Here is a 25730-nt window from a genome sequence, read left to right as displayed (position 1 = left end):
AACAGTTCTTTATTTGTCTACGTGTGTACAGTTTTTTTTTGCCCTACCATTAAGTGGTAATTCTCCCTCACCTGCAGGAAAAAAGAATGTCAGGGTTGTATCAAATGTCATGTATATACTCTGGTAATTAATATGAAATCTGAAATACGGGGCTGTGCTGCAGACTTTATAGCATTGTACTTTATAAACCTCAGCAGCTGATAGAGCTTAATTTTCCATAGGTCAATAATTTATTTTAGAAGAGAAGTCAGATTCAGTGTACACTGTACTTCGCTTCACCATAATTTTATTATAAAACTACTAAAAAAAACTCCTGGAGAAATTACATTTCCCATCCAGATGGATACTGTTTGAAATATAACAGCTCTTTTTTTAAATTTATTCTCTTCCATTCCTCATAATAAAAAATATAAAAAGCTGAATTTTTCAGCTCAAAATATGGTAAAATTTTAACCCTTCGACAGTACCATGAACTGATTTCCTGTTGACTAAGAAAAAGGACATTGAATTTATTTACGCATTAATCCAGGTGGCATTTAGCCTGGAGACAATATTTATGTATCTCTTATAATGCTTTCAAAATGGTCATGTTTTAAGTATCCCAGTGACCTAGGAGACCTTGCTGACAGATGACCCCTCCCAGTTTCTATATTTCAAGCGTGACATTCATTCAGGTTTCTACACACTGATGCCATCAATAGCCTCAAGTCCACTAACAGTGTTCTGCACATGAAAGCATATCCAGTGAACAAACTAATTCAAATATCAGAATACGCTATGACAGAAAAAAAACAAAGATAAAAAGAAAATAGGTTCAAGGACATGCAGCAAATCAACACTCATTCAATTTGAAGATTTTTTTTTACCTGGTCCGACATATTGATTCCTCCTTGCAATCACTTGATGTTTTATATCGGAGTTCACCGATCCTCATGCTTTCAATCTAAAAACTGGGGAAAACATCTGCAAACGAAGGTGATAACTTGCAGCTAAAAGGCCTTCATCGCAGGGAAACCAGCTGCTTCTAAGATCTGCATGGAAAAGCAGAAATCGAGAAGTTAGTCACCGATGCCCTTTCACTCCACTGGGTGCACGATTTCAATTTCTAAGGTGAAATCAACACTGAAAGCAATTTCACATGAACATTTTACACCCTGCTTCTGTTGTTGAATCCATGAAAATGATGTTGTTGAATTAAATGTATTGGAGTGTTTCACTCCACAATATAAGCATAGTATAAGGAAAGTAACCAGTTCCTGGGGTTTTTTTTGTAACAATTTTTATTTTTATGTCCGTCATTAGACTCAAGAACTATTTTATGAAATCCTGTCTCCCTCTGCCCATTCAGTATTAAAGAGGCCTTTTAAACTGATAATTTTCTCCATTATTTCTGCTTCTGTTGCAGTCGTATGTGCCTCAATCTTCGTGCTCAGTGATGTGATTTAAATAGTTTATACTCATGATTTGCTCTGAAAATTACACTACAAAAGGAAGAACATTCTTAAACCACCGGAATATTTATGGGAAATCAGTAATTTCCCCCCAAATTCAGAAATATTAAGAATTCTCATACAGCATCGTTTTAAATGGGGGTGGGAGAGAGAGAGAGACCCCATGAGAGTCGAGCACGTTGATACAATTTTAGAAGCAGCGAGCAAAGAAAGTGACAGCCGATTTAACTAAACAGGGGCGGGGTAAAGTGGAAAATTCTTGCTCGCCGAGTGCAGGGTTTTTTTTAATTATTGAGGCTGAATCGGGAACTGGCTTTCATGGCCCCACCCACAAAGTTTAGCTCCAAGCAAAGATAATGATATCGACCTTCCTCTTGTCGCAGTTCCGCAGATCAGGCGGCGTCTCTCTCTTTCAATCCCAATCCAATCCTTCCCTTCAACCTTTTAGTTGCGTTGAAATCATCCCCGCCGTTCGCATGTGCTCGACCTCTCAGCTAAAGTCATTTCATATTTGACCTCTGGCAGTGGGTGAATAAATATCAAGCCACTGCTCCCCGAAGTCTGTCTGCAGACCCCGACGTCAACTTATTGCAGAAAGCTACTAATATATGCGTAGTAAAGTATAACATGCTCATTGTTCACCATGCTTTTCGTCCTTTTTTTAAGAAAAAAGTGTCGGGGCCTTTTGTTTTAATCCTCGGGACCTTTCCCCTCCTACCCCCGGAGAACGCGATGAATGATGACCCCCTGATCAGACAGCCCCGCGCCGCAGGCTGAGCTTTCTGTCCCTTTAAGTCGGTAAACATTTGCCATGTATCCCCGAGCAGTGCCGAGCAAAGTACAACATTCCCAAACCCACCCACCCCCCTGTTTCGGCGTCATCCACACTCATGGGATGGGGTAGGGGGGAGAGAGAGCGTCTCGGTGCTCTCTCTCCGTCTCGCTGTAATCGAGGGTTTGATGCATCTCTGCAAAGTGCCGCCCGCGGTTCCTCCGTGACCCCGGCGGCCCCTCCGCTGACAAGGGCGGGTGTTGGTGCAGTCGCCGAATAGCACAAACACGAGCAACCTGGAACGGTCACCAGGCCACTGACATGCCTTGTTACGGGAATCGTGTTCCAGATGAGCCGAGTCGATTTGGGCCGCGCACGTTCATCACAGCATTTTTGCAGCCACGAAATCAATATTTCTGGGTATTTCCCTGCTCGGAACGTGAATTATTCATTCTTTCAGATGTGCCAGATCTCTTTTGAAAAATGCTGATCGGCGGGTCCGGCTGCAACACTGGGGTTTTGCAACTTTGTCAATTGTTTATGACATGCATTTGAAAGTCTGGGCAGTATCACTGGAGGTTCTCCCCACCCCCCCCCCCCCCCCCCCACCCCACACACACACACAATGTGTTTGTAGAGAAATCTGATCAAAATAAACACTCGAGCTCGCACGGGATCACTTTGAGATCTATTAGATTCAGAAACTGGCCAAAGGAACTTCAAATAAGCAAACATGCAGGATTAATGTTTAATAGGGCGACGTGTGCTGCTGTGGCATTTTGTTGAAAGTAAAATACTCCACTCTGGGTAAATAAATATTTGCTGGGGAGGGAGAAATTCCTGCTACTGGGGGCGGCAAATCAGTATATTTCCCGGACGCAAGAGTCAGATTTAAAGGAGCCGCTGTGTAAATCTCCCAGAATCAAGTGGCCGCAAATGTTACGTTTATCTCCTCTTCGGCCACTGTTTCCCCGAAGTTCATTAAGTTTTACTGCAAGTCGGACACACGCGACCGTGAGCTTTTAAAAAATAAAAGAGTGTGACAAAAGTTGATAGTCCATTAATTATATATAAAAAAACAGTCGTGTTTTCCAGACTTTATTTCGAAGAGGGAAGGTTTTTTATAAGTACCAACTCCAAGCTAAAATAATATAAAGGTTAGTCGAAAGTTATTCATCACACCACACCTCAATCACACATTTCTGAACCATTTCTACTGGTAACCGTTCGCCGATAGTTTGCTTTACATTTCTGGTCACGTTAAGATTTTTTAAAAATTTTCCTTTCCTGCGTGTTCTTCCGTTTCTGCCAGTAACTCGGTATCATTTCTTTTTTTTCTGTCTCTTGGATGAAATTGTTCTTCCTAAAATAAGGAAGGAGGTAAACGTACAACTCCTTCAAATTCACCAACGAGGACCGTTCTTTATGATTAATTAGCCCTGAAGCCCACGGATGTTTAATATTTTGTTGAAACCCATGCACATTGTTTTTCCCTTTTAAAATCGGTCTTGTCTGGAGGAGGAGCTCGTCGGTCCCTGGCGAGGATCGCACGCACACAGAGGCGAGAGCTTTCACCTCCAGTATATTTTAAATCGGCTCTCTTTATTTTATTTTTGCGTTCTCTTCCAAAGTTTCGCTGTGCCCGAAAATCGAGTATCTCGTGTCAGTGCAGGCGAAACAATATACACAATATTGCAACACAACTTCTTAATGGGTCGGGGGGTGGACAAACTCGGCGCGGTCCTTGTAAGACGCAGCCAGGAATTAATGAACGATCATCAAACCAGTATATAGACAATGCTGAACAAGAAACCCATCCAGGGTTCTGATCGTCACAGTTTGCCCATTAATCTGGGTACACTTGCTACAAGTTTAATATCATCAATATTAAAGTCCCATTCATTGCAAGGAACTGAACACGAACAATGCGCTTCAATAGGGTCTTCTTGCTGCTTGAAAATTAAAACATTGGTGTCGCAGCTCCTTGGAATGGTATGAGCGCCAGCATATTCCATAACTCCCCAGTCCAGTATAGGTTATTGATTTCCATTAAACAAATTCCATATAAAATAACAGTATCTACTCAGCTAAATTATGTATGTAAACAGGGCATCGCATCGATTTTCTTGCTACTTGCACGAGAAAGGGCGTCTGTTCCTAACCAGACAAGTGACGCGAAATCTGTAACTTGAGAAAGTCTCAGTATAGTTATTTATTAATAATTGCAGTGGAAGGAGAATTTTTGAGCCTGCCGGTAAAATGGTCAGTCCCGTGTAATTACTGTCCTTTAAAATAGATTGGGGTTTTTTTTATTGTCAAGATGGGAGGTGACATGATTTTTACACCAGCAACTTTGCAGAAACAACAAGCAGTGTTTAATGTGTATGCAGTTCACAACGAAACCATTCAAAATAAACGCGACTTCCACATTTCCGAGATTATTTTCTCTGGATTTCGAAGTTGCATTGATAAGGGCCATTTCATTCTTATCCCGTTTTAACTCTCCCTTCCTGGTGCGTTGACAGAACAACGAGTTAATTGAAGACTAGTTTATTTTCATGAACGACTGGCGCTTTCTGCTCGATTCCAGGGTGTCCTGACCACCTTTCTGGTAATAACTTCAAATAATAATTTTAAACGGGCTGCTGCTCCTTGGCAGGCAGTCTGAGATTTGTTTGGAGAAAGACAGATTTGGGTCTCCACCGCTGATGTGAGATGAATATTGATTGCAAAATCGGTGCACAATCCTTGAAACGCAGCCTGCGCTAATCCTCTGGAGAGCGAAAGAAACGTTAAGCCTTTTTTTAAAATTTCTGGTCTGTTTACTGAAAACTTTCTGTGCAATGAGAATTTTTTTTATATAACAAGGAAGATCGGAGAACTGAAAATTGTTAATGACTCTCCCCCATCATCCTAAATGCCCTGATAAGTGGTTCAAATAGTGGGCGTACGCTGGACACAATGAGAGGACATCGGCCGTTTTGTGGGCTTGTTCCCCTCCAGAGCGAAGCCTACTCCCCGAGCCTGTGCTGACAGCGCCCTCTAAGGGCTCATGGTCCATAAGGCCAGCTGGTAACCACCCCACCCCCTCTTCGGCCACCCCTGCTCAGCCCATGGACCAACATCCCTGAGCTCTGCTCAGATAAAGAGGAAAAGAAATATTAAAGCAATCAGGGGGCCTTTAAATGCTTCGCGCCGTGCCGGCGGAGGAAAACTGCAAGAATAACTTCCGACCGATTAACTTACTTGAGTAAACTGGAAACTTTTCGCCGAACTCAATCGCAGTCCATGCAAATGCAATAACGAAAGCGTGAGAGGGCTGGTTCATCTGCAGCTTTCTGCGCTGAACCTGAATGAAAATATTTATCGAGTACTGAATATAAAACTAGCTCGGTCTGGGGGATTAATGCCATCTATGCTCCATGTCTGCTATTTATTTTGTCATCTGATATAAGCTTAGCCAGTCGGTACTCTTGAAAATTTAATGGTGCATTTGTTCCTACTTTTAGCGTGCTGTAAACTTAGTATGAATTCATTTTTTTAAGGCGACGCTTCGTTCACTTCCAACGACGGCTTCAAGCTGCGAGGTCTCCCCTTCACGCACAAAGCGGTGCAAGTCGTCGTGGAGACTCAGTCTTGGGCTCTGCTGTTACTCGCACCACATCGGGGGGGGGGGGGGAGATCGTTTTATTTTTAAAACGATTTTACTGATCGAACCGAAATTATATTTTGCAATTCGATCAGACAGAATTCATGTGGAATTTAGTTACAATATGCAAACATCTTGAAGCGGGTGGACAGTGGGGATATCTCCAATTGTATCGGTGACGCTGTCACCCCCAGCAGTCGTAAGCACAACTGGAAATGGCCCCACGACCTGTCCATCTCCAACAAGCTGGTTGCCAGAAATTGATTTCAAGCTGAATTTTGTTTCCTTCACTTTGAACACACAAGGGAAGGGGAATTAAAGTTATTTGTTTTAATTCCATGAAAACTTTAACCTTATCTCCCCGCCGCCGTTCACAGGTGATTAATGCCACTCGGGGAAAACCAAGGCATTTCCTGACTGCGTTAAGATTCTCGTCGTTGCGTGGAGCCACATGAAGGGGCAATTTCCAGCCCAGGACAAGTTGCGGAACTGTTATTGGCGAAAGCAGCTCGGAGTTGAAACGATCATTTCGTACCTTGACCCAAACGTGCGGAGAAAATGGGAAGAATTTAACCGGGCAGCGGGAATTAAGACAAAATTACAAGCATCCTTTTGAATGAGCTTTCGTTTATTAATTTAGCCTCAGCGGCACCGTTTTGCTCGGAGGAAATTGGCAGTGTTGAAGACTGTTTTAATGTGTTTATTGAGTTTAACAAGCACTTGAAGTGAGTACAATCCCTGAACCCACACTTCGTTACTTATTAACTCAACAACACGGGCTCAAAGATAACCATTCTCTTAATTCAGAATATCAACGAAAAATATTGAATGGTAAGGAAATACGCTTGCGTTGAAACAATCCATCTTTAAATCCGTTTAATTGTACAGACCCGTGCGGTTTCTTTACAACCGCCTGCATTTTTTTGTTTTTAACCGGTGGATGTCAATTTATTAATATGATCAGCACTGGGGGTGCTTGGAAAGCTGTTTCACTTAAACAGAAACAAAGGGCGGGCTTTTATGTAGCTGATAATATCCACTTTTTGTTCTGTCCCGCACCGCTGAAGATCACGGTTCTGTCATCTAAAAGAAGCACAATTGTTGCAGGATATTTGCAGAGTTATTAGACAAGGCACCTATTGTTGAGATGGCATTTCCAAGATGAATTTTTAGCACCTGCTCCATTGGATTAGCTCACTGGAATTCACCAGAGAGAGAGCCATTGAACATTGCGGATTTTGATTTGATGGTGTTCTTGCAACCACTGGCATTGAATCCCAACACGATCATTATCCTAATATCATTTGAAGTCTCCCGAAATCTGTTCTGCCCTGCACGTGAGGACAAGTGCACGAATAGCCGACCTGAAAATTGGAGGATCAAAATCTAATATTGTGCCCGGGCACTTTCCAACCAATCGACCTCCAGTTCATATGAACCCCCCTTTTCTATCCCTCCAGCTCTGCACCCCCTCCCTCGCCAATCAGAGTTATTCCCTCCCCCGTCACCTCTTCAATTCTGCCCTCCCACCCATATTCACCATTTGCCTGTTGGCCTGTGCACCTCCCCCTGCCCCTCTTACCTCCCCCCCCCTACCCCAACCACCTGAACAACAAAGGGCTCAAGCTATATCTTTTCACTTTCTATGGATGCTGTGTGGCCTGCTGAGTTTCTTCTGCATTTTTGGGCATTGCACTAGGATCACAGCATTTCAGACTTGGTTATATGTCCCTGTGTGGGGATAATTAAAGGTGGACAAGAAATAACACCTTCACCTACTTAACAAATAAAAACCAAATACATGCTATTCTCTGAGCCTTATGTTTTCTGGCTCATTGTCCATGACAGTTCCTTGAACACTGAATTTTCCTACTGCCCCTGTATTCCTTTCCCAGTCTCACCTGCTTGCTCAGGTTCTCGCTCCTTTTGTTCGCCTTTTCCATTCTCCACCCCCCCCCCCACCCCCATCATTGCCAAGACTTGATTCACAATTTCAAGAGGCACTTTTACATAGCTGCAGAGAAGCAAAATAAATCTGGAAATTTATTTGATAACTTCCACCTGTAATTTCTCCACCAAAAACCCTACACATTTTTACAGAGCGGCTCCAGTCTAAATAGACTGTAGGCGCTCTGTAAGAAATGAGGGTAATGAATACAACATCCACCTATGTTCACCCTCCATCAAACTCCGTGACACAGGAAGGCTTCCTGTGTAAATGACCATTCCGGCGGTAAATATGCAAATCTTTTATGAGATTTCTCCTTTATTTCGGTGTAGAAATCATAAAAGAGAAATCTCAACAAGCACCGGCAGTTTCACCATCATTGCATTTACAATCTCACCCATTACCTGATCCTCAGGACACATGAAAATCTCAATGGTTGACCTCATTGTGTTCAATGTTTCAAAGGATGCTCATTAGGACGTTATTGCTTACATGGTCATTTCATTTACAACAAAACCCATGAATTTATTATGATCATGTGAACTGGAAATATAAGTCTGATCAAATATTTACACTTTTTTCAGTAATTCAAACTTTCAAAGCACATGATGTGTTTTGATTTCCTTTCATCTCTTCATTTCTTCATGATTTAGTTGATCCTAGTTCTTTCCATTTGCCTGTGATGTCTTCAATTTTCAGTTCTGCTTAAAAAAAGCGGGAAATTTGCCATAACCAGTGGTCACAAGAAAATTCTTCAATTTAAAGTATTTTAGGTGAGAGTGGAGAGAATAAACTACCAGAGGAAGCTAGAGAAGTGGACACAATTTTAGAATTCCAAGAATATTTGGACAGGTATGTGGATAGGAAGGGCTGAGAAGGATATAGACCTCTTGCCGCAATGGTGGGACTAGCCCAGAGTGCCAACTTGGTGGATATGGACAAGTTGGACCGGAGGGCCTAATCCGATCTGTATAACTCTGTAATTCAAGAGATGGGAGCATCTACAGGATTTCTCCCAATATTCAAGACTTGTGCTGCCTTCTTTTATGCCATGATAACCATCATGTAGACAGAGCTGAGAAAAACACCATAGCAATAACCTGTGTTTGATCAGTGACATCTATTGAGCGAGGTAACAGTGTGACCTCCTCCCCTGACACCACAAATTGAGATTTCAAAAATATAGATAAAAGGCAACTCTTCTATCTTTGTAACATTGATTCTAGAAGCAGACAACAGTGTGCATCTGATTAGAATAAATATTCAAATGTCCTTATATCTTTCTGCTCAGATGTCATTAAGTAGTCTTTGAGGGCTGCCTTCGTTTTAAAGTCACATGCATATATCTCAGACAAACCAAACTAAATCAAGTTATTTTTATCATGTTCCGATTATTAATGTGGATTCAATATACACCCCATTTGTGCAGATATAATTAATTCAGTGGAGAGCAATGACTGTTTCAATTGAGTTGCACAAGAGATTGCCAGTTCAGAAATCTTGCATGATAATTTGCATTTGAATAGCACATTTATTCCAGCAAAATATCCTTGGAGTGATCACACAAAGTTTGGCAAAGGCCAAAAGCTAGTTAAGTGTTGGGCTGCCTGACTGAAGACATGGTCAATAGAAGTTTCCAGAGGTATGGAATGAAAAGCAATCAGGGAGGGAATTCCAAAATTGAGGGTCACTGCAGATGGAGGCGCAATTTCCAATGATGCAGAGAATGGAGCTCAAATTGGAAGGCAGCAGGAATCTCCGAAACCTGTAACCTACAGAGATAAGAACCATGGAGCCATTGGAACAAGATGTTCAAGGGCTTAGGGAATTTGGGAATGATCAATAAATGTAAATTGGTTTGAGTCAGGAGAGTGGAAATATGGTTTTGAATGTGCACAAATTCAGGGGGAGTGAAAACTGGGAAAAGGCCAGAAGAACATTGGAATTGTCTTGATGGACTAAAACATGGAAAAGGGTTTCCTCAGCAGCTGGACTGAGACCTCGGTGGAGTCTAGAGAGACGATGGGGATGGAAACATGCGGTCATTGTGATGGAAAGGACATGATGTTGGAAGCAAAGCTCAACATTAAATTGAATATCAAGACTATCAATGTCTGACATCAAACCCATGAAGACAGTGCCAGGAATGGACAAACTACTTTTATTATGTGAGAGGAATAAAATGAAATTAAAAAAAAACAGAAGTCCTGATGACTATGGTGGCCATGAGCAGGGATTTTCTGAGGGAGATTTGATTGATCAACAAATGTCAATGTTACACACCTGCTCTGACTTATATTCTGTTCAATGAAGCATTGGAACACTTGGCGATTATTGTTATTTGCGAGGCTTTGTTGGCTGGCATAGGACTTTGTTCCAATTAAATGTAATGGCTGTAAAGTATGATGCAATATCCTGGCATCATGAAAGGTGGATTATAAATGTGAACTCATTCTTGCATGGTTATTTCATTTGACCCATGTGACAAGCCTTGTTTTGTCAACTTGTCTAATTGCATCACTATGTGGTCATGAATCACGTTTCAAAATCTCTTTGAGTCCTCACGAAATACGGTGCAAGCCCTTGGAATGTATAATTCATTTTCTACATATAAGGGCTGAAAATTACAACTTCGGGCAGTTGTTCAAGTGGAAAAAGCTGTATCAATAGAAATGGGCTTTTGATGTGTCGTAAATAAGAAGGCTTTGATTATAATTAACGATTAGGCAACCTTAGAAGCTGTTATGAAGTGATGCTTCAATTAGGGGTTTGCTCATTTGTTGTGTGCTATTTTACGGGTGTATTTACATTGCATCAAGTCTAAATTGGCAGAGCAAGTTCACGTTCTGAGTCCAACCTTCATCCTGACCAATGAAGAGGATAGCTGTTATCTTTTTTGCACTAACACTGAAAGACAAATCTCAGTTGTTTGCTGCACCGAGACCTGGCTAACAGAGAACACACTGGACACCACTATCTGACCAGATGGTTTCACCATTCATCGACTGGACTTAAAATGGAGAGGAGGAGGTGTGTACTTTTTTTTTTGTTAATACTGGGTGGTGCACAGGCATTAGAGTAATGTTGACCTCCTGCTCTCCTGCCTTGAAACAAATCTCGATTTAATGCAGACCCTTCCATCTACCCTGAGAGTTTTCATCAGTGATTCTCATCAGAGTTTATATCCCTCCAGATGTTGATTACAAACAGGAACCTGCAGAGCTGCATGATGTGGTCAGTAAACAAGACAGAGACAGCCAGCTCGACACTATAAATCTTAGATCCCAGGACCCTCGATCACTGCTACACCAAGATAAGGGAGGCCTACCGTTCTTTCCCGTGACTACACTTTGTGAAGTCGGATCACCTGGCTGTGCTCTTTCTGACTTCATAAAGACAGAGCCTAAAAAGGAATGCTCCGGAAGTCAAGACAACAAGAAGGGGGTCACAAGAGGCTGAAGAATGGTTACAGGACTTCCTCGAGTTAGCGGATGGGGTGGTACACAAGGACTCTACTGAGAATCTGAATGATTACACCAGGGCTGTCACAAAACTTATCAAAACAGCTGTGGATGAGTGTGTCCCCATCAAATCATTCAGGGTTTTCCCTAATCTGAAGCCCTGGATGAACAACGAAATCTGAAACCATCTGAGACCCAGAACACAGACATTTGTCTGGAGATCCACAACAGTACAGAAGGAGCAGGTATGGCCTACAGAATACTATCTCTCAGACCAAGTGGACATGCTGGATGAAAATTGAAACAATAAGGGACACGCGGGAGCTGCAGCAGGCCCTAAATGCCATAACCTGACACTAAACTAAATCTGGTGAAGTAGCAGACAGAAAAACTTCACTCCTAGAGGAACTCGATCCCCTGACAAACCCATCCTGTCCGTATCTGAGGATGACGTGCGTGCTGCCTTCAGGACAGTGAATCCAAGGAAAGCATCTGGCCCGGATGGCCAAGTATTAAAAATCTGTGCTGACCAACTTACCAATGTCTTTATGGATATCTTTAAAATCTCACTCCAGTAGGTGTTGTATCCCTCTGTTTCAAACAGGCTTTAATGACTATCGACCAGTACCACTTACATCACAGTAAAGAAGTTCTATGAAAGTATATCAGCTCCTGTCTGAGCAGTGGCATGGATACATTCCAGTTCGCCTAGTGTAGCAACAGGTCTGTGGCAGATGCCATCTCACTTGCTCTACACGAAACCCTGGAACACCCTGGGCAGCAAAGATGTATATCTGTACATCAGGATGCTCTGTATCATCCACAGTTCAGCATTTAACACCATTATCTCCTCAAAACTGATAAGCAAACACCAAGACTTAGAAGTCAACACCCCTCTGCATAATTGGATCATGGATCCTCACCTCCAGACCCACAACCAGAACATCTCCTCCACAATCTCCATCAGTACTGGAGCACCACAGAGGTGTGTTCTCAGCCCCCTGCTCTATTCACTTTACACCTACGACTGCGTGGCTCGGTGCGACAATAACACCATCTACAAATTTGCCAACGATACCATGTTAGTGGGTTGTATAAAGTAAAGGATGAGTCAGCCTACAGGATGGAGATTGAAAATTTGGCTGAATGGTGCACCAACAACAACCTTGCATTTAATGTCGCCAAAACGAAGGAGCTGATTGTTGACTTCTGGAAAGGAAAGCCAGAAATAGACAATCCAGAGATCATTGGGAGATCAGAGGGGGAAGAGGATGAAAATATTTAAGTTCTATAGGTCACTATCTCGGAGGATCTTTCCTGGACCCAACACATCAATGGCATCATGAAGAAAGCACGTCAGTACCTCTACTTCCTCAGGAGTTTGCTGAGGTTTGGCATGACACCAGAAACCCTGGCAAATTTCTACAGAGTTGTGGTGGAATGTGTGCTGACCAGCTGCATCATGGGTCTGGTCTGGGGACACCAATACCTCAAGCACAAAGCCCTGCAAAAGGTAAAGGATGCAGCCAAGGACATCACAGGCAAAAGCCTCTCCACCATCAAGAATATCAACAGGGAACACTGCTGTCAAAGAGCAGCAGTAATCATCTAGGATCCACCTCATCCAGCTCACATTTTGTTTTCACTGCTGCTACCACCAGGAAAGAGGTCTAGGTGCCACAAGACTCACACCACCAGGTTCAGGAACAGCTGCTACCCCTCCACCATCAGACTCCTTAACGACAAACTCAATCAGAGACTCATTTAAGGACTCCTACTTGTGCAATTTATTGATTTTCTTTTTTTTATTTTCTCTTTATGCAATCAGTTTGTTTATATTCATTATCGGTTCACAGTTCTTTATTTGTTTACATGAATACACTGTGTACAGTTTTTTTTGCACTACCAATAAGTGGTAATTCTGCCATGCCCACAGAGAAAAGAATTTCAGGGTTATATGTGATGTAATGTATGTCCTCGGACACTAAATCTGAACATTCCCTGCTGCACACAATGCAAATTGCGCACAGCAGGGAGAACCACAAAGACTGTAGATGCAGGAGTCGTAAATGAACCAAAAGGAGCTATTTCTATCACATTGGTAGAGGAGATATCAAGTATAATACAGGGGGAAAAAATAGGGGAGGAGGGTTGGGGAGGAACCAGGTGGTAATAGGGCACTGGACCAAAGAAAGTGGGAGAGGTGAAGAGAGAGGTAGAGGAAGAAACCACAGGGAGAGGGCAGCTGTGGGGGTGGGAATGCATTAGAGAGAAAATTAAGAACTGGAGTGGTGAAGAAGAAATGGAAACTGTTGAACAGGATAGAAGAGAGGGTCACCCAAAGTCAGAAAAATATCAATGTTTATGACATTTGGTTTTATGCTGTCCAAGAGAAATGTGGTGCGATGATCTCCGGGAATGGAAGAGGCAGAGAAGAACTGGAAGTTCTAGTTTGCACCTCCTAGCAGAGCACCAGTGTTTGGTGAAGCACTCACCCCATCTACATTTGGTCTCCCTCATGTGGACACGTGCACCGAATTAGGTTCGACGAGGTACATGTAAAACTCTGCTACACCTGGAAGGCCCGTTCATGGCTTTGGAAGGAGGAGATGTACAGAGGAGTATTGCACCTTCTACAATTCCAACTGGAACTGCTACAGCTGGTAGAAGGGTAGGTAGGGAGGGAAAAGTGGACCAGGGAGTCAGAGAGACTTATCCCAGCGAGGGGAAGATGTTGCAAAGTGCACCAGCCTTTGAAATAGTTTGAGAAGAGGCAATTCCCATTCGCATTCCAAATATACTTGTACTGCCTTTCGAGACAGCACCTCAGAGGTGCATACACCAGTGTCCTTATAGCATGACCCAAACAATGTGAAAAACTTTTGACTACCTGAAACCAAAAGTGGCCTTTCAAGTCTCAGAGTAATTCTGTACCTCTTGTGTAAACGAAGAGTGAATGAGTGAGTCAACGGAGACAAGTGGCAGATAATTCAACATCATTTCTAATGAAATTAGTTAGAAGGGCAACTTGAATGAGGCACCAAGAGGATGTCAGGGAAGCAGGAGGGTGATACTTGATCAATGTTTCCAATGAAGAGACATCAAAGTCTGGTCTTGTAACTCTATTCAGTATGGCATTTCCAATATCAATAGTAATGAAAGCATTGTCCAGCACCATCTGTAGAAAGACCAAGCGTTAACCTTTCAGGTCTGGGGCCCTTCATCTGACCTGAATTTTTCCAGTTTTGCTTTTATTTCACATCACCTTCATCTAGTTTTTCAATTTTTGCAAGTTATAGTGGTCCGATATTGAAAGTGATTTCTTGTATGTACAATTCAGTAATCAATTGAGGTGGCCTGTCAAATTTTTGATAGTTGCTAATGCAGCGAGCATGGAATTTGGATCATAGGAAGCAGGTTAAATGTACAAAATGTTCAACATAATAAACACTAATTACACAAAGGAAGCTTCAAGTTCAGTTAAAATATTAATCAATTGGTAAATAGCAAACTCAGAGCAACAGGTTCATGACAAAGGACATCTAAAATGTGGTAAAATATTAATTTATAAAAGAGGAAGCAAAACACACGACATAAAGTGCTCGTATCATTTCAATATAACCCCCTTTCACTTAAAAATGTTCCTTTTCCTTGATACCTGAACCACATATTCTCAACAGCCACGTGAAATCGGATATTTCGCTGAGTGCATGTTCACTCTTCCACTTGGCTATCTTGCACGCTGCAGAGTGAAAGTGAAAAGAAAATGAACATGCTCAGCAGGTTAGAAACAGTGTTAATGTTTCAGGAGACAAAAGAGATTGCGGATGCTGTAGGAACTCAACGGGTCGAGGAGCTCACTGTGGATTTTAAGGTGAGGCGGAGGGACTGTTGATGGGACCGAGGTGGAAAGAGTAGCTTCAAGTTCATGGGAATACACATCTCAGAGGACTTCTTCTGGAGCCAGCACCTCATGCCAGCTTTGAAGAAGGCACATCAACATCTGTCTAAGATGTCTGAGCAGATTTGGTATATTGTTGACCTTTATCGAACTTCTACAGGTGCATTGTAACTGGTTGCATCACGGCCTGGTTTGGTAATTTGAGTGTCCAGGAAGCCAAAATGCTGCAGAAAGTAGCAAGCATTCCCAAGTCCATCATGGGCTCTGGCCTACCATCCATTGAGGATATCTGTGAGGTGCTGCTTCAAGAAGACAGCTGAGATCATAAAAGAACCTCCATCATCCTGGTCACAATCTCTTCTCACTGCTATCTCTGGGAGGTAGATACAGAAGCTCTCTCTGCCTTTCCCTCTTCCTCCTTTCCTCTAGCTCTGCATTCACAGAGCTACACCCCTTCCCCAATCAATTCTCGACATTCCTCTCCTCCTATCCATGTGAAATTATGGCTTTTTGCCTGTTGGCCTGTCCTCCACCCTCCCCCCCCGCCCTTTCTTTCCTCCTCCCCAACCTTCTTATTCAGGCACCTGCCAGCTTTTTGCCTATACCTTGAAGAAGGGCTCAGGCCAGAACAGATAGTTATATACCTTTATCTCCTCAGGACGCTGCATGAGCTGCTGAGTTCCTCTAGCATGGTGGCTCTCAACCTTTTTCTTTCCACTCACGTACTACTTTAAGTCATCCCTATGGCATCAGTGCTCTGTAATCAGTAAGGGGTTGCTTAAGGTGGTATGTGGGTGGAAAGGAAAAGTTTGAAAATTACTGTTTTAATCGTACCTAATTGACTCGTTATGTGCATGGTTTCATAACTCCACTGAAAATGGGCTAATGACCATTTTTCTCAAGCAAAATATTTCAGTAACAATTGGGTCTAGAGCAGTGATTCTCAACCTTCCCTTCCCACTCACAGACCACTTTAACCAATCCCTTACAAGGCGATTTAAGGCGGATCCCACCTCTGCAATGATGTGGGAGGTGAAGCATCACGTAAACTATCGGTGGTCAGTCTCCACCGTCCCTCCCATCAGCTGTCAATTACCCTTTCCACCACCAATCATGCTCCCCCCCCACCCCGCGGCAGCTATCTGCTTTGTCCCCATGGCAACTAACCCCTTTGCCCTGCGACAGCCGAACCATCCTCGCCGATCACGGTATTCCACCCCCCTGCGGCAGTGACCCCCAATTGTGGCCCCCCTCCATTGGCAGCAACCCTTCTCTCCCCATCGATCTCGGCAGACATTTCATCAGGTTTTTCCATGAGATGCTAGTGTGCAAGCACTGACATCACAGGAGTTACCGGGTCAGCCATTTTTGTTTACAGGCTGCTGGTGGACAAGACCTAGGTAAATTTAACTGGGTTCCCTGACTACTCCTGAGGTATGGCAAGGATCCGGTTGAATTTGGAGTCCACTGACCAGGTCAGATCCTTTCAAGCTGCCTTGTGAGTGTGGCCCTATCCGGACAAATTGCCTAGTTAACCCCATTTTACAAGGCATCTTGAAAGCACCCACTGATTTAGCAGACAGACTCCCACCATCACCCCCCACCCCAAATCTCAGAATGGGAAAAGCCATTTAGCTCTGCAAGAAGTCAAGAGATGGATTCATTTGGGATATCTCTGGCCATCAACTTGTGGTGAACTGCTGAACTGTATTGTATTCCTGATTTCCAGATTACATGCCTCCGCCCTGAACTGTGACTGTACCTACAGTCCCTCCCTATTTTGACCTTGTATAAAGCCTCCATTACTCTGACCTTTCCACAGAAAGCCCAGGTCACGACACAGGATAAGGTCCTTATCCATTGTGAATAAAAGCCTGTAGATCAGTGACTCACCGTCAATCTCTTGAGTTATTTACTGTGCGTCAATTTTAGTCACAATTTTTTTTGTTTTTAATTGCTAATAATGGACCAACTCCTGAAACCTGACAAGCTGGAGATCGACCCATAGTCTCAGACAGCTTTGAACTCTGGCTACGCTGTTTCGTTGTCTTCCTCTAAAACTCAGCCAGCATCGTAGCCACTGACGCAAACATACTGCATCTTCTCTTTTCCTGGGTCAGACCCCGCATGTTCTCAATGATCAGGGACACCACCACATACATGGAAGCAATGGATATGCTCAAGAGGCAATACAGGGAGAAAGTTAATGAGGTATACGCCAGACATATGCTGGCCACCCGCATACAGGAACTGGGCGAATCGGGCGATGAGTTCCTCCGGGACCTGCAAGGACTCACATGGGTGTGCAACTTCTCGGTAGCATCGGCCACCCAAAATACAGAGGACATGATCCGGGATGTCTATGTTGCAGGAATCAGGTCTGATTTTATGTGCCAGCAGATAGTCGAGCAGAGTAAGTTAGACTTAAAAGGGGAGATCAATCTTATACAGTTGCTGGAGATCACCCTCTGCAATGTGAAAACGTGAACAGGCCCACACGGGGTCACCATCCTGGGATGCGGGTCTACAGGTCGCAGGTTTGCTACCATGCCTGATTAATGAGCCCACAATAGCCACTGTCTCCCAGGAGCACCAAAAGTACTACTTCTGGACCAGGCAAAACACCCCTGAACACGTTTTCCAGTGATAAATGCAACGTGCTCCAAGTGGAGGAAGAAGGGCCACTATGCAAGAGCATGCCAATCATAGCCCTCCAGCCCCAGTGCCGCCGCGTGTGTAATCTGGCAATCCGCCATCTTGTACGGAAGTGTCTTCCAGAAATGACCACGCCATGGCATGGAGGCCACCATCTTGGACCCCGCCAACTCCCGGGGAGACATATGCTGCTGGGCCAGAACAGCCCTCATCAATGCATCTGCTCCATGATGGACATCTCCATCAATGATAACACCAAGAGCTTTATCCATCCAGACATGGTCCAATGTTACTCCCTTGAGGCTAAATCAGTCACCTACAAAGCTGCCCTTGCCTCAAAGTCGAACATGCAGAAATCCATTGCTACACTACAGTGAAGCTGATTACATGGGGCATGACATACAGAGACTTTAAGCTCCTCATTGTTATATAGAGAATTTAGGTTAAAATGACTTAAGTTAAAATGTGATGATTAATCATAAAAAGGGAAGCCAGAACGGACAGGGAGCTTACTAGCAGCCAAGGACAGAAGGTTCAGCTGGATATGTTTTTTTAAAAACATATCTTTTCATGGTCATAGTGAGAGACATGCAGGAGACAAAAGATTGATAAGAAGGGTGAGAAACAGAATTTAGTGTATGTAGAGTTCACAGCGTACGTAACGAACGTGATAATTAAAAATGCAGTTATACTTAGAATGCTTTTGCAATACTAACCAATTAAAACAGTATTAATAAGAAGGGGAAGGGCAAACAATAAGGGTATAAAAATCAATGCACTGTATGTATCGGGGCTTAACTGGTGAGAAGCCAGTTGAGTCCAACTCTGCAGACTTGTAAATAAAGCTTGTCGTGTCATCAGTTTTAAAGAGACTCATGTGTGAGAAGTTTTATTTCTGACAAATGGGGGCTCGTCCGGGATCTACACTCCGGCCGTGAGGGGAGGCGAGAAGAGGGACATCGGAGGTGGTGCACCCCGCTGAGTTCAGCGGCTCCTAGTCCCTTGCTCGTCGCTTCGGGCGGCTTGAGCGAGTGGTATCCGGACAAGGTGACACGACAAGACGGAGAGGAGAAGGGTGACGGTTCAATCCCCGGGAAGACACCGGTAAGTGACGACTTACGATTGTGGTGTGGGGATTGGGTAACAGGTGTAACGGGATACACCTGTTTGGATAAAAAACCTAATGTAATAGATCAGGTATAGAGCTTTTGTCGTGGCGTGAGGACCCTGTCGTGGGACTCTAGGATAGACCCCAGGGAAACTCGGCGGTAACCGAAGGAGGGACAGCACCTCCGACGAAGTGCCGAGAAGAGAGGGGTCAACCCCAGGGAAACCTCAGCGGTAACCGAAGGAGGGACAGTACCTACGACGAGGCGTCTGAGAAGAAGGGAGTAGGGTCCAGAACGAGAGGGTCCTCAGCAACGATAAACAGATCTAGGTGGGAAAATGGGAGGATCAAAATCTAAGGGCTCGTCTGAAAATTCAGGACAATTCCTGGGAGTTCCCCTTGACAGCCCTTTGGGGAGAATGTTTGAAAATTGGGATAGTAAAAGATATCGAGACAAAAACAAGAAAAAGATGGTCCAATATTGTCTCCTTTGGTCGAAACAACCTATTAAAGGTTCCTCGGTCTGGTGGCCGAAATTTGGATCTGATGAGGATTGGGTTAGACAAGCATTAAACATATATGTAAATTCGAGACCAAAGGTGAATCAAGAAGAGTCAGCATATGCATTTTGTTGGGTTCCCTGGCCAGGATCCTTAACAAAATGTTTTAAATTGAGGGTAGCGGGAGAAAAGAAGTGGGAACCTCTGGACAACCTTCCCCCTCCTTATATTCCCCTGGTGCCTACTGCGCCCGAGGAAAGCTCATTACCGGAGGGGAAAGGTGATGAATCTGATTGCCCCGAAAGGGGCCGGGGAAAAAAGGATGAATTAAGGGAGTCGGACCCTAAACTTCCACCGGTAAACCGACCCTGGACAAGATCCCAGACTGGTCCAGGACCATCAAAGTTTTCAATAAGCCTAAATCCCCTGAGGGAAGTTCCTATGGGAGGACCGGGAGGGGGAACGGGATATGTGAATGTTCCCCTAACTAGTACAGAGGTGCGGGGATTTAAGAAAGAAATGAAAAAGTTATTGGAAGATCCTATAGGACTGGCTGAACAGCTCGACCAATTCCTGGGACCAAACACATACACGTGGGAAGAGATGCAGGCAATAATGGGAACATTATTCTCACCCCAGGAGAGGCAGATGATTCGACGGGCTGCCCTCCTCATGTGGGAATATGAACAACCTGGGGACCCCAGACCCCATGAACAAAAATATCCCTTAAATGAACCCAGGTGGGACAAACGAACACCCGAGGGATTGGCAAGTATGAGACAATATAGAGAGTGGACAATTAAAGGGATACGGGAGGCTGTGCCAACGGGTCACAATTTCACCAAGGCATTTGGGAACCACCAGGGGAAAGATGAGTCCCCTACTGATTTTTTGGAGAGGGTGAGAAAGAATGTTCAACAGTATGCTGGCGTGGACCCTAGTACACCAATGGGTGAACAGCTTATTCGAATTGAATTTGTTTCCAAATCATGGCAGGACATTAGAAAGAAACTAGAAAAGGAGGAGGACTGGAGCGAAAAACCCCTAAGCGACCTGTTAAAAAAGGCGCAAAAAGTATATGTGCAGAGAGAAGAAGAAGATCAAAAGAGGGCGACAAAGGTTATGGTACAGACTATCCGACAGATGAATGCCGAATCCAGAGGGGAAAGAAAACAAAACCTTCCTCTAAACAATCCAAGATATCCAAGAGAGGGAAGACCCCGGAGGTTCGTTAAGTGCTATTACTGCAATGAGGAAGGACACTTTAAGAGGGAATGCCCCCGATACAAGAGGGAATTGCGTGCCCTCGAACTTATGGAAGAAGATTAGGGGGGTCAGGGGTTCCAAATGTTAGGGACCAAGTATAAGAGGGAACCCCTGGTAAAACTAAAAATTGGTCCCAAGGGAGAAGAGGTGGTGTTTATGGTGGACACAGGAGCGGAACGAAGTAGTGTAATAAATGTGCCAGTCGGAACTGAGCCTGTAAAAAGTAATTTGACAATTTCTGGGATAGAAGGGGCTCCCAGAATGGTATCAATAATTCCCCAAGTAACAGTGAAACTGGAAGAAAGAGAAGGGGTACAAGACCTCTTGTTGTTACCGTCGGCTGGATTTAACCTCCTAGGAAGGGACTTACAGGCTCTCCTAGGTTTGGGTGCTCTCCCTGTGGACGGAGAAGTGCGAGTCCACCTCTGTGCTCTAAAGGAAGAGGATGAACGGCAGATTGACGAGAGAGTCTGGTATAAGGAGGGAAATCGAGGAGGTCTGGACATCCCACCTTTACATGTCACATTAATACCAGGTCATCAGCCGGTAAGGAAACGTCAGTATCCTATTTCTTTGGAAGGGAGAAAAGGGCTACAGCCGGTAATTGAGACTCTAATACGAGACGGACTATTAGAAGAATGCATGTCACCTTATAACACCCCTATACTCCCAGTGAAAAAGTCAGATGGATCCTATCGCCTAGTTCAGGATCTAAGAAGTTTGAATGCTATTGTTCAGACCCGCCACCCAGTGGTGCCTAATCCCTATACTATTATGAGTCGGATTCCCCCAGACCATGAGTGGTTTAGTGTTATCGACTTGAAGGATGCCTTCTGGACGTGTCCATTAGAAGAGGAAAGTAGAGATATGTTTGCGTTTGAATGGGAAAATCCATGGACAGGCAGACGGAGACAGCTTCGGTGGACTGTATTGCCCCAAGGGTTCACTGAATCTCCGAACCTGTTTGGACAAATGCTAGAACAAATCCTGGTGGACTATCCACAATCTGATGATTCCCAACTAATGCAGTATGTGGACGATTTACTATTATCAGGACCCAAGGAACAAGAAATGAGGGGAGATACAATTAGACTCTTGAATTATCTGGGGAAAAAGGGTCTACGGGTGTCCAGGAACAAGTTACAGTTCGTTGAGAGAACTGTGGTATATCTGGGACACCAGATAAGTAAAGGATAGAAACGGATTACCCCTGAACGGATTGCGGGAATCACTAGAATGCCGTTACCCCGTAATAAGAAGGAAATAAGACAATTCCTGGGACTCTTAGGTTACTGTAGGTTATGGATAGAGGACTACTCAGCTTTGGTGAAGTTTATGTATGAAAAGCTGACAAATTAAAATGAATATCCATTGAAATGGACCCAGGAGGAGGAAGGATGGTTTGAGGACTTGAAGCATCGCCTGACACGAGCCCCAGTACTCACTCTGCCCTCTTTAAAACAGCCCTTCCAGCTATTTGTCACTCATAACCAAGGAACAGCTGTGGGAATTTTAACACAGGAAAAAGGCGGTCAGCGACACCCAGTGGCTTTCCTTTCCAAAATGATGGACCCAGTGTCTCGCGGATGGCCGATGTGTATCCAGGGAGTAGCGGCTGCTGCTCTGTTGGTAGAGGAAGCACGTAAACTTACTTTTGGAGGAAAGATGACTGTGTACACCTCCCATTCTGTGAGTGTTTTATTAACACAAACTGCCCATCGATGGCTGACTGATTCTCGCATATTAAAGTATGAAACCATTTTAATAGTCGGAGAAGATCTACAGTTTGCAAAGATTAATAGCTGCAACCCAGCTCACTTTTTATACGGCAGTGAAACAGAGAGAGAGGTGGAGCACGACTGTGTCGAGTTGACAGATCTTCAGACCAAGACCCGAGAAGACCTTTGCAATACTCTGCTGGGAGAAGGATATGAATTCTACATTGACGACTCCGCCAGATGTGTTGACGGAATGAGAAGAAGTGGGTATGCTATAATAGAAGGAAATACTTGGAAAGTAGTAGAATCCACGAGACTACCCGGAAGCTGGTCAGCACAATCCTGTGAACTATATGCCTTGCAGAGAGCCCTCAGAATACTGGCAAAGAAAATTGGAACGATTTACACTGATTCCAAATACCCATACGGGGTAGTGCATACCTTTGGTAAGATCTGGAAGGAGCGTGGTCTAATTACATCAAGAGGAAAGGAATTGGCACACGAACAGATGATTACTCTGACTTTAGAAGCCTTGACATTACCCCAGGAAATAGCAGTGGTCTACATACCAAGCCATCAGAGGGGAGATACCCTCTGATGGAAACAGACTGGCTGATGAAGAAGCCAAAAGGGCAGCCATGCAACAAGAAGTCCGTTTGCTGACCTTAATCCCAATAAGACAAGGCATAAAGAAGGCTCCCATTTTCACTGCTAAGGAAGAAAAGGACATGGCTCAGCTGGGCGCAAGCCAGCTGCCTGATGGAACATGGAAGACACCAGATGGAAGAATGGTTCTAAATAAAGAAATATCTCGCAATATTTTAAAACACCTGCATCATCAGAGCCACTGGGGCACCCAAGCCTTATGTGACACAGTGCTTCGAGAATATGTGTGTAAGGGAATCTACACCTTGGCCCAACAGGAGGTGCAGAATTGTCACCTATGCACAAAAATTAATAACAAGGTAATGAGGACAGGGACCATGGGAGGTCAACCATTAGCCATACGCCCTTTTCAACGTATCCAGATCGACTTCACAGAGTTACCTCAAGTCCAAAGATGGAAGTATCTGTTGGTGATAATAGATCACTTTACTTGATGGGTGGAAGCCTTCCCAACAGTAAATGCTACAGCCTCTACAGTAGCTCGCCTCCTCCTAGAGCAGATAATCCCCAGATATGGTATAATGGATTCTATAGACTCAGACAGGGGTCCACATTTTTCTTCAAAAATCCAGCAATTGATTTGTAATGCATTACAGGTCTCTTGGAAATTGCATACCCCTTGGCATCCACAAAGCTCAGGGAGGGTTGAACGTATGAATGGAACCCTAAAAATGCAATTGACAAAATTAATGGTGGAAACTAAAATGCCTTGGATAAAGTGTCTGCCCCTGGCTTTATTGAGAATTCGTACTGCCCCACGAAAAGATGTAGGATTGTCCCCTTATGAAATGATGTTTGGGCTTCCCTTCTGGAGTACAGTTGAGGGGTGTCCCACCTTGGGGGAAGGGGATATATTTGTTAGGAACTATTTACAGGCACTGTCACGCTCTCTTACAGATTTACGAAAGAGAGGACTATTGGCACAAACACCGCCTTTAGACTTTTCTTTACACAAAGTGGAACCAGGAGACTGGATTCTCATCAAGACCTGGAAAACTGAAAAACTCCAGCCCCAGTGGGAAGGTCCATACCAAGTTCTCTTAACTACAGAGGCTGCAGCACGAACAAGAGAGAAGGGGTGGACGCACGCATCCAGATTTAAGGGACCTGTAGAGGCGCCTCAGGACCCTGATACAAACTCAGATTGGACTTGTGTTCCTGGAGAAAAACCTCTTACCTTGCGATTTCGCAGAAAGACTTGATTCACAATGTTATTGTTATGTTCTTTGATTTTTCTTAGTTTGCCTATGTCTTTATCAGGTGTGAAATGTAAGAAATGCAGAGACACAGTGGTCCTGTTTCAGGACCACATTTGGGGAAGAAAGGAGGGTAATTTTATTTCCCATACCTCAGTTCCTGAGAAATGCTGGGCAGAAAATACCACCCAACATCCATATACCCCTTGTGTGGAAAAAGAAGGAAATAATATGGGTCATTATATACAGATTCCTAATACCACTCCTTTCCCTCTTAACCGTTGGAAGGGTGACTCAGGCCCACCATGCCCTGATGGACTCTGGTTTTGCATACACCAGCGTACTGTTCCAATGAAAAGTTCCACTCCACACTCGAAAGTGCCTGCCCCTTTAAGACAGCCGGACTTAGTTCGAGTCCATCCAAATAACCATGAAAGTTTCGGTAATACAGTTGGGGGAGATAACCTTTTTGTAGATCTTGCAACTAAAATTGCAGGAACTTTTAATGTAACCAATTGTTGGGTCTGCGGGGGTCCACGGATGAATTCATATCTATATATATTACACACATTTTAAAGAGAGAAAGGGGTGGATTGTTATATAGAGAATTTAGGTTAAAATGACTTAAGTTAAAATGTGATGATTAATCATAAAAAGGGAAGCCAGAACGGACAGGGAGCTTACTAGCAGCCAAGGACAGAAGGTTCAGCTGGATATGTTTTTTTAAAAACATATCTTTTCATGGTCATAGTGAGAGACATGCAGGAGACAAAAGATTGATAAGAAGGGTGAGAAACAGAATTTAGTGTATGTAGAGTTCACAGCGTACGTAACGAACGTGATAATTAAAAATGCAGTTATACTTAGAATGCTTTTGCAATACTAACCAATTAAAACAGTATTAATAAGAAGGGGAAGGGCAAACAATAAGGGTATAAAAATCAATGCACTGTATGTATCGGGGCTTAACTGGTGAGAAGCCAGTTGAGTCCAACTCTGCAGACTTGTAAATAAAGCTTGTCGTGTCATCAGTTTTAAAGAGACTCATGTGTGAGAAGTTTTATTTCTGACATCAGGGACTGCAGGATACGAGTGGAGTACAAGCCTCATTTTTACCAACCAGAGAGAGCGCACTTGATAAAAGCCACATGCCCCTTTGAGCACCTGAGCATGGACTTCAAGGGCACCCCTCCCTTCACCAACCACAATACATACTTCCTCATGGTTATTGATGAGTATTGATGGCTCCCCTTTGCCATCCCCTGCGCAGACATTAACCACTATCACAGTCATTGGGGCCTGCACAACCTGTTCAGGTGCCCATCGTACATCCACAGCGACTCGGGATCACACAAGCTGAGCCAATTCCTATTGGCCAGGGGTACCACTACCACCAGGACCAAGAGTTACAACCCCCAGGGTACGTGTGGAGTACAAGC

The 25730-nt window shown here is 43.9% G+C and overlaps 1 long non-coding RNA gene across 1 annotated transcript; it reads left to right on the top strand.

The window, feature by feature from the left end:
• Window positions 1-5329: 5329 nt before the first annotated feature.
• On the top strand, window positions 5330-25330 carry LOC138761283 (uncharacterized). Its single transcript, XR_011356239.1, has 3 exons — window positions 5330-5593; window positions 6250-6597; window positions 23993-25330. It is a non-coding gene; the product is annotated as an uncharacterized lncRNA (long non-coding RNA).
• Window positions 25331-25730: the final 400 nt, after the last annotated feature.

The sequence above is a fragment of the Narcine bancroftii genome, chromosome 4 (genome assembly GCF_036971445.1).
Source record: "Narcine bancroftii isolate sNarBan1 chromosome 4, sNarBan1.hap1, whole genome shotgun sequence".
NCBI lineage: Eukaryota > Metazoa > Chordata > Chondrichthyes > Torpediniformes > Narcinidae > Narcine > Narcine bancroftii.
The sequence above is the reverse complement of the archived record's forward strand: the minus strand, read 5'-3'. Positions and strand labels throughout refer to the sequence as shown.